Raw genomic sequence first — 9,789 nt, 5'->3', positions numbered from 1 at the left:
TGTTGCTGGTTTTAACAGAAGCCTCAGGTTTGAGAAACAACTGCTGAACTTGCTGTTCCAGGTTTACCAGCAGCTATTCAAAAACCTAGGTTCCCGTGAGATCCAGCATTTTACTACGGTGACGTATTCTCTAAACCTGATCATTTAATTCAGTTTTCTAGTCATTGGATTCAGTCCTACCCTCTTACACTGTTGTCCTCAAAAAGGAGCACAAGCAGAATGGTGTTTCAGGAACGGATATGTCCAGGTTCTTCCGAGCTGACCACTGTGGTGATGCACAATGAGTCTAACAGACCTGGAGAGAGTAGTGTAGTTCCGCAGACTCTTCTGAACTAGGAGTTTAGGAGACATTAAAATTTTGACTCCTCACCTGGCCCTTTGGGCCTGAGCCAGTCAGCTCGCTCTCAGTTTTTTTAACCGGAAAGTTATTCCAGGTGTTGCCTTTTCATGTTAAGCAAAGACATTCTTTTCATAAGATTTACATGCAATTCCTATGTCTGAATTCTTTTATAGCATTATGTATACTTAACATTTTATGAGCTCAGATGTTTATAAAACTGCCCCAAATGCCTGTAAGTCACTTGCCAAGCTATTCATTGAGTTGATTTTAAAGTAGAAATTTGTGCCTGACCTGTGGTGGCGCAGTGGATAGAGCTTCGACCTAGAATGCTGAGGTTGCTGGTTCAAAACCCTGGGCTTGCCTGGTCAGGGCACATGTGAGAAGCAACTACTATGAGTTGCAGGAGAGAATCTAGTCTGAGCCCTCACCTTGGAGTTAATGTGAGCTGAGCAGTAATGTCATCGGTGACAGCTCACAGGCACGTGCTATACCGATGCCAGGACTCCTAACAATGACAACCTGTCAGGACTATGTTAAATCAAGAGAGGTAAAGTTTTTGCCAATGAGACTGCACATGCTCAACTTAGTTTAAACCTAGGTTGCAACCTACTGGGTCTTTTTTTTTTTTTTTAAACAGGAACAGAGAGAGGGATGAGAAGCATCAATCAGTTTTTCGTTGCGCGTTGCAACACCTTAGTTGTTCATTGATTGCTTTCTCATATGTGCCTTGACCACAGGCCTTCAGCAGACCGAGTAATCCCTTGCTCCAGCCAGCGACCTTGGGTCCAAGCTGGTGGGCTTTAGCTCAAACCAGATGAGGCCCACGCTCAAGCTGGCGACCTCGGGGTCTTGAATCTAGGTCCTTGGCATCCCAGTCCGACGCTCTCTCCACTGCGCCACTGCCTGGTCAGGCCCTACTGGATTTTGGATGTGAATTTAGTGATAATTATAAGCAGCATTTTAAAAAATTGGAATAGATTAGAAAATACAGTGCAATATGTTAAGCCTAATTCGGAGGGACCCGAAACATTGAAGACAGGAACAAGGTCCGTCATTTACACATCAAAGCTTTATTGTCTAGCTTGGCCAAGCGGCAGCAGCTCTGACAGGAGAGCGCGCCGGCCCTTTGTTCTACTTAGTTTTTATAGTTTTGTAAGTGGGAAGTACAGAAGCAAAAATTGCAATTAGGAGCCCCTTACCGCTATTGGTTATAGTCATACGTCCTTTAACATGATAGGACCATGTTCAATTTGCAAGCCATACATCCTTTTGGAGAAAACAAAGTTTACAAGCCAACACAATGGTAGAAAGATGTCTCTTTACATATTAAAAGGCATTCCTATATTATCTAGTGTTTATCTGCCATCTCTTTGTCCAGAGTCACACGTGTTAACTACACGCATTTACATAGGAGAGGTAGTTTCAATGGGGACAAATGCCTGCAAATGGCTCATTGCTATAAGAAAAGGTTTATTTTGGCTTTTCTCTCCCTTCACCTGGCTAGCCATTCACCCTTTCCCCCACAGGGGTGGTGGAATGTCTGGGAATCCATGTTTTCCTCCCCTTTGCATTTACAATACAATGCCAAGGGCCATCCTGAGTATGCCAATCACACAGTACAGAGACTATTCTCACAATTTCTCTGCACACCTTAACCCAAATTAATAAAATGTTCTCCAACCTCTTAAAATATTAATTTTAATTCTGTAGTTTTTGGTACCTTACAACACCTGCGGGTGAAGTGGCTCAGTGGCTCCTCACAATATGTAATAAAATCAGGTTGTGTGTGAAACAGCATGCATATGGATATTGTATACATGTATAAAATATATATTACTGTGGGTATCTGTCAGAAACACCTGAAAACTGCCTTAGCTTGTAGAAAATTGTTATATGCTATTGCAATAAGAAGTATATATCCACTGCCCGTCTTTCACCTCACTGAAAATCACCTGTGCCCTGCGTGGGGCTGGAATTTGCAGTTTTTGTGCTTGGAACACACCTGCCCCAGATGGCTGCTGGGTCCTTCCCTCACAATCTTCAGATATCTGCTTGACTTTCACCTCCGACTGCCTCTTTTAAATAGCACACCCCTCTCTCCATCAATTTCTTTTCCAGCAAATATCTGGCATCAATTTTACTTATTGTCTGCTCCACTCGGCCACTAAAATGTAAACCTTTAATGACAGGATTTTTGTCTGTCGTGTTCATTCTATATTCCCACATCTAGAATGATGTCTGGCATATTTTAGGTTTCAAAGGATGGATAGAAGGATGGATGAATAGATGGATGACTGGAAGCAAGCAGTGAATTCAGGCTCCAAATACTTGAGAGACCAATTAGGTACCAAAAGATGAGGACAGCTGGACCCACTGAGCCGCCAGGAGTTGAGTAATTGGTAGGAATCCTTACACTGAACATAGAGCCGTTCTGTCTGGGCAGCCTTCACTGTAGCCCATGGCGCTCCCAGGTGTGAAGAGTTTGGAGACAGTGTTAAATGTCTGGAAGAGCATTCCAGGGGAATGTGGGGCTGGGGTGAGGGAGGGCTTGTCAGGGTTGCTAGAAGCAAACATACTCCAATGCCTGTTTTCCTCCCAACTGCCCTCCAGGCAGAACTGGGCTGTAGTGCCCCGTTCCTTGACATCACCCCTCCAAGGAGTCCCCTAGATCAGGGGAGCAGCAGGCTGCTTCTTGGCTGTTTTTCACAGAGCTTGTATCCAGACAAAGGAGCCAAAAGCAGAGCGTGTTTTCCTAACTCCCCCGCCCACCCCACCCCCAGCACCACCCCCACCAGATCTTCTAGCCTGAAGGAATTAGAAAACCAACCCTAGGAAATGGAGTGTATCTGCTACTCCTCTGTCTCCAACTCAGGGGCAGGCTGCCTGGTTAGGACTTAACCTGTCTACTCCTCGGGTTCTGCCAGGAGACTGGGAAGCAGAGAATAAAATCTTCTTTTCTCCTACTTTCTACCCATTCTCCTTTTTAAAAAAAATTTCCCCCTAGCCTGACCTGTGGTGGCGCAGTGGATAAAGCGTCGACCTGGAAATGCTGAGGTCGCCGGTTCAAAACCCTGGGCTTGCTTGATCAAGGCACATATGGGAGTTGATGCTTCCAGCTCCTCCCCCCTTCTCTCTCTCTGTCTCTCTCTCCTCTCTAAAATGAATAAATAAAATTTTTAAAAAGCTGTAGTAAAAAAAAAAAAAATTTCCCCTAACCAGCCACCCAGTAGCTGCTGCTGCCACTTGGCTAGATCTGGGGGTAAAAAATGGCCTCCGGTGGCTGTCCGGAAATAACAGAGAATTGAGTGGTACGAGGGCACCAGCTAACAAGTAGCTGGGACTTACAGGAGGAGAGAGGGCTCGATGCTGGGTACTTGTCCACGTCAGGAACCCAGATTGGGAGTTCTAAAACCCAATTTTATGAACAGATATCTAATTTATATCCAGGAAATGCGCTGTTTTTAGTGCATGATTCTATGAGTTTTAGTGCTGGGTTATATAACATGTATGCTAAAGGAAGGTAATCAATACCTTCTTTCTTCTGCCCACCCACAAGGGCCCCGTGGGAGGAAAACACCTCGTTCTCTCACTGTTAATATACCCTGTAGCAGTCCAGGTCTGCCTCCACCACCAGACTGGCCACCATTAAGAGATGGGGGCAAAAAGTCAATGTCGACTGAGAATCTACGAAGTACCAGGTTCTATGTTTTCAAATCATTAAAACATTTATTCAGTATCTAGTCCTTATCTAGCACTATGCTAACTAAGTGCTAGGTAGGTATTCAAAAGCTTGGGACAATCCAAGTCCTTATGGAGCTTACAGATACAAAATAATACGAAACTGTGTCGGGGAGGGAAATCTCTGCACCTTACTCTCAGTGTGGCTGACCTAAAACTACTCAAAAAATCAAATCTTTCAAACCGTGTGTGTGGTGAGGAACAGGGGGGAGGGAAATGGGCAATAGTCTTATTAATATGGTGAAAAACATTTATCAAGGGGGCCCAGAGGGAAACTTATTGGATTCTAACTAAAAAGTAGGCTGAGCCTGACTGACTGCTGGTGCTCAGTGGATAGCATCGACCGGGAATGCTAAGGTCGCCGGTTCAAAACCCCTGGCTTGCCTGAACAGGCGGTGGCGAAGTGGATAGAGCGTCGGACTGGGATACCGAGGACCCAGGTTCGAGACCCCGAGGTCGCCAGCTTGAGCGCAGGCTCACCTGGTTTGAGCAAAAGCTCACCAGCTTGGACCCAAGATCACTGGCTCGAGCAAGGGGTTACTCGGTCTGCTGAAGGCCCGCGGTCAAGGCACATATGAGAAAGCAATCAATGAACAACTAAGGTGTCGCAATGCGCAATGAAAAACTAATGATTGATGCTTTTCATCTCTCCGTTCCTGTCTGTCTGTCCCTGTCTATCCCTCTCTCTGTCTCTGTAAACAAACAAACAAACAAACAAAAAAACCTGGGCTTACCCGGTCAAGGCACATATAAGAAGCAACTACTATGAGTTGATGCTTCCTGATCCTCCCCCCTTCTCTCTCTCTCTCTCTCTCTCAAATCAATAAATAAAATCTTTAAAAAAAGAAAGGGTGAAACACAACAAAAGAACAAACAACAACAAAAGTAGGGTGAAGGGGCCAGAAGGGAAGCCCTTGAGGACAGACAACGCTGGGAGCTGCCTTGAACGTGAAGATTCATGTAGGCGGGCAGCCAGCGTGCACCCAGCGTGACGCTGAGCACTGCGGGAGGGGACAGCCAGCATGAGAACTCAGAGGGCCCAGACATCGGGCTGAGAAGTCTGGACTTCATCTTGATGTATTGTTACCTCATTTAAGCTGTATAACCACCCTGAAAGGATTACAAAAAGAAAAAGAAAACACACCCCTATTTTAAAGAAGTGAGCGGCTCCAATCATAAAGAAGAAGTGAGAGTCTCTGGATACAAAACCCATGCTTTCTCCACTCCAGTTCAGAGCATCCCCACTACCATTCCAATAAACCCAAAGATAGGTGGTGTTTCCTGAGGAGCCACTGAGCCACTTCACCCACAGGTGTTGTAAAGTACCAAAAGCTATAGAATTAATATTAATATTTTGGGAGGCTTGAGAAACATTTTGTTGATTTGGGTTAAGATGTGCAGAGAAATTGTGAGAATAGTCTCTGTACTGTGTGATTGGCATAACCAGGATGGCCCTTGGCATTGTATTGTAAATGCAAAGGGGAGGGAAACATGGATCCCCAGACATCCCACCACGCCTGTGGGGAAAGGGGTGAATGGCTAGCCAGGTACAGGGAGAGAAAAGCCAAAATAAACCTTTTCTCATAGCAATGAACCATTTGCGGGCATTTGTCCCCACTGAAACTACCTCCCTATGTAAATGCATGTGGTTAACACGTGTGACTCTGGACAAAGAGACGGCAGATAAACACTAGATAATATAGGAATGCCTTTTAATATGTAAAGAGACATCTTTCTACCATTGTGTTGGCTTGTAAACTTTGTTTTCCCCAAAAGGATGTATGGCTTGCAAATTGAACATGGTCCTATCATGTTAAAGGTCATATGACTATAACCAATAGTGGTAAGGGGCTCCTAATTGCAATTTTTGCTTCTGTACTTCCCACTTACAAAACTATAAAAACTAAGTAGAACAAAGCGCTGGCACGCACTTTCCTTCAAAATTCTGTTGGCCAAGCTAGACAATAAAGCTTTGATGTGTAAACGACGGACAAGGTCCTTCAATGTTTCGGGTCCCTCCGAATTAGGCTTAACATTTCCCAGGGCCCACTTCCTCTGTACCAGGCCCAGACAAGCTCAAGGTCCCCCTCCTCAACTCTCAGCCTCTGCCTCCTAGGAACCAGCAGAGGAACCTCCCACCATACCCTACAAACATTCTGTGGCTGAATAACCAATGCTGCCCAAGACAGCCAGCGCTCAACCCTCAGATCCTTTCTGCGGTGCTGTGGGCCATATGTTCTAGCTGGAACACCAATACCCCATCCTCTATCTCAGACCTGGATAACTCCTTATTGTACTTCCCAGTCTCAGCTCTAATGTCACCTCCTCTCAGAAGCCTTCCATAACACTCCTCCCTCTCTCTGAGTAATTAGGTGTTCCATTCCCTTGTACTTCCCACACCCTTCATCTGCTCTACAACTTTCTATGTTGGATTATATGGTTCATTTTTCTCATAGCTGTAGAACAACACAATAGACAATCAAGAAAGTGTAAGGACCAAGAGAAGATCAGAATATCTAAAATAATAGGATATAGGCAGGGCACTGATGGAACAGGGAACTTAAGGGTTACAGGCAGGTCCTGCTCCTGTTCTGTTAGGAATACCATGCCCAAGGTCGTTCAAGAAGCAGAGACAGATAGGGACCCTGTGAGGCTGAGAACAAAGAAAGACAAATGTTTGCATTCCATTGGTTAAAGACCCTTATCCGAAGTTTATGTTTGGAATTTGCCAATGAGCTAGACCCAGCCCGTTGCTATGCTATGTGCAGCCCCCTTAGCGAATAGGTAACCGCCACATCTGCTTCTGTATTATGCTTGCTTACTTAGGATATATAAGGAACTAGCTGTAAGCGCCAGGCGCAATTCCCGTTTGTAGCTCCTTGTGAGTAAGGTGTCTCTGGACACCTGAGAATTCGCCCCTGCGCAGGTTAAACTGGCCAATAAAGAAACATCTATATTCCTGAAAGTCTCTGACGTCTGTTATTGTACCCGGTGCATGCTACAAAATGAGTCTTGAATAACCAATGAATGAATGAGTTGAGTCCTCTTTTCTGCTCACCCTGCCTCCCTCCCCTAGCCCTGGGATCTTTCTCTCTATCATTCTACATAGCCTGGTCAGTATCTTCCTTACTGACCAGTTGTGTCCATCTGATCTTCCTGAGGGGCTCTGCCCTCATCACAAAGCAAAGTCAGATACAGATGACGTCAAGAACCGGAGGAAATTCCGAGACCTCTCTCCCCACATTATTCAGAGGGACAGTACAAGTTAACCAGTCAATCAGCCTGGAAGCGATGAGGAAGAGAAGAAAGCCTTGGCCCTGGGGCAGGTCAGGCCCTGGGGCAGGTCACCGGCACCCTCCTCCTTTGAGTCAATGGCAACCTCTGACATCAGCAACAGCCCTACGCCCCAGTCCTCCAGTCTCCCACACCACCTCCTCCCCTCTCACAGTGGCCATAATTCTCCACAGGATGGCAACAGCAGGGCCTTGAACATTATCTGCAGGGCCTGTCCCACAATAACCCTCTCCCCACTCCCCACCGTCTCCACGGGAACCCACATGTGCATGAGGGTGCACGTGTACCAAGCAGGGAGAAGCAGCCACCCCAGCACACCGTCTGCGCCCTCTCTTCCCAAGTCTAGGAAAGGCAAAGCCCCCATCCCCACCCGTTTCCGCACAATTTACAACAGAGGCCAAGGCCTCTCCCTTTGGTCCTATCTTGCCTTTGGGGCACTTTGAGGGCTGGAAACAAAGCCAAGAGGCATGTCTCTTCATTCAAAAGACATACTCAGTGCTCCCAGCTGCTTCCCCAACTGGTCACCTCACAGAAAAGAAGAGACAGCCAGCTCTGTGCCCTGCCCGAAGCCGAGCGCTGGGAGAGGGGGCTGGGCTGTGGACGAGGCACCTGCCTCGGGACAAACAGTGCCACTGAAGAGACAAGCAAGCACACACAAAGCGTTACACAAAGCAGGACAGAGATATGCCCCTAGGGGTACTGACAGTGAGGGCATGAGTCAAAGGAACAAGCCATTCCAGAAGGAAGGCCGAACAGAGGAGGGGCCGTACTGGGCTTCAAGGAATGGGCAGGGGCCTCCAAGCAGCACTGGGGAGGGTCTCTCTGGTCGCTGGGCCCTTCCCACTGCTTCACAGGGACTGAAATGGGGGTGTGTGGAACTCGCCCTGTTTTGTATGGGCTCCAGGCACCAGGCCTGGCTCTGAGCAGGTCTCCTTCCTGGAGTGAGGGAGACAGTGGGGGGTGGTGAGGACCTGCTACTTAGGCCTTCCCTCTGCCTTGGGCAGTGGTGACAGGGCACAGAACTGTCACACAGGAGGCAGGCTCCAGGCCTGGGGCAAATCAGTGGGATTCTCTGACCTCCCGGTATTCTTGCCAGGTGAAACTGGCTTAAAAGCAACCTCAAGGCCAACCTTAAAGGAGAAAGATTTCGTCAGAGATCAGCATGCATTCTGGGAGGGGTTCTCCCTCCCGCCCCAGCCTGGGGGATGGTGTGTGGGAACAGCAGAGAAGACTCAGCTGCCTCATGAGTCTCTGCTGACAGCAAAGACTGGGGTGAGTACCCCAGGACCCTGTCTGGTCTGCCTTTCAGAGCAGGCAAAGCGCTGTGGCCCAGCGCGCCCAGCCCGGGTGCTGGGAGAGTGTGAGGACGGGTGCAGGGCGCGGCCAGGCCCGGGTCCCCTTGCTTTGTGTCTCTGACCAGCTCTACTCTCTCTGCCTACAGGACTCAGCCCTGCAGTATCATCCTTGTGCCAGCACAGACCCCTAAGAAGGGGCACTACTTCTGAACAGGGTTTTGGTAAAGCTGCTCATATAAGTGGCTGAATAAGTAATGAACAGTTGAACACACAGTGTCTGGAGGCTGCCAGAGGAACCACGTAAAGATGGACTGGAGGTCAGAGGATTCGTGTGCTTGTCCCGCTCCTGCCCCTGCCTAGCTGTTTGACCTCGAACAGGTTTTTTCCATTCTTTGGACCTTGGGCTCCTCACCCAGGGGCCAGGGGCCCCTCCCAGCTTGGCCCTGCTGTGCTCTTAGCCGACACCCTGGGCACTCTGCTGGCAGTGTTTCCCAAAGCAGTATGCAGCTCACAGAACACCTGCATGGCAATCACCTGGGAATTTTACTTTTTATTTTTTATTTTTTTGTATTTTTCTGAAGTTGGAAACAGGGAGGCAGTCAGACAGACTCCCGCATGCGCCTGACTGGGATCTACCCGACCTGCCCACCAGGGGGCGATGCTCTGTCCATCTGGGGCTTCGCTCTACCGCAATCAGAGCCATTCCAGCGCCTGAGGCAGAGGCCACAGAGCCATGCTCAGTGTCTGGGCAAACTTTGCTCCAGTGGAGCCTTGGCTGCGGGAGGGGAAGAGAGAGACAAAGAGGAAGGAGAGGGGGAGGGGTGGAGAAGCAGATGGGCGCTTCTCCTGTGTGCCCTGGCCGGGAATCGAACCCGGGACTCCTGCACGCCAGGCCGACACTCTACCACTGAGCCAACCGGCCAGGGCCTCGAATTTTACTTTTTAAATACAGGTTTCAGAGCCTCAATTCTGGACCAATTCAGTCTGGAGTTTCTGAGGATGAGGGCTAGAAATCTGTTTCAAACAGCACCCCACGTGCTCTTTGAAAAGCACTGCCAGTGGATCAAGGGTCGACCTGGAACACTGAGGTCGCCGGTTCAAAGCCCTGGGCTTGCCTGGTCA

This window comes from Saccopteryx bilineata, chromosome 6, assembly GCF_036850765.1.
Source record: "Saccopteryx bilineata isolate mSacBil1 chromosome 6, mSacBil1_pri_phased_curated, whole genome shotgun sequence".
Classification (NCBI taxonomy): Eukaryota; Metazoa; Chordata; class Mammalia; order Chiroptera; family Emballonuridae; genus Saccopteryx; species Saccopteryx bilineata.
The sequence above is the reverse complement of the archived record's forward strand: the minus strand, read 5'-3'. Positions refer to the sequence as shown.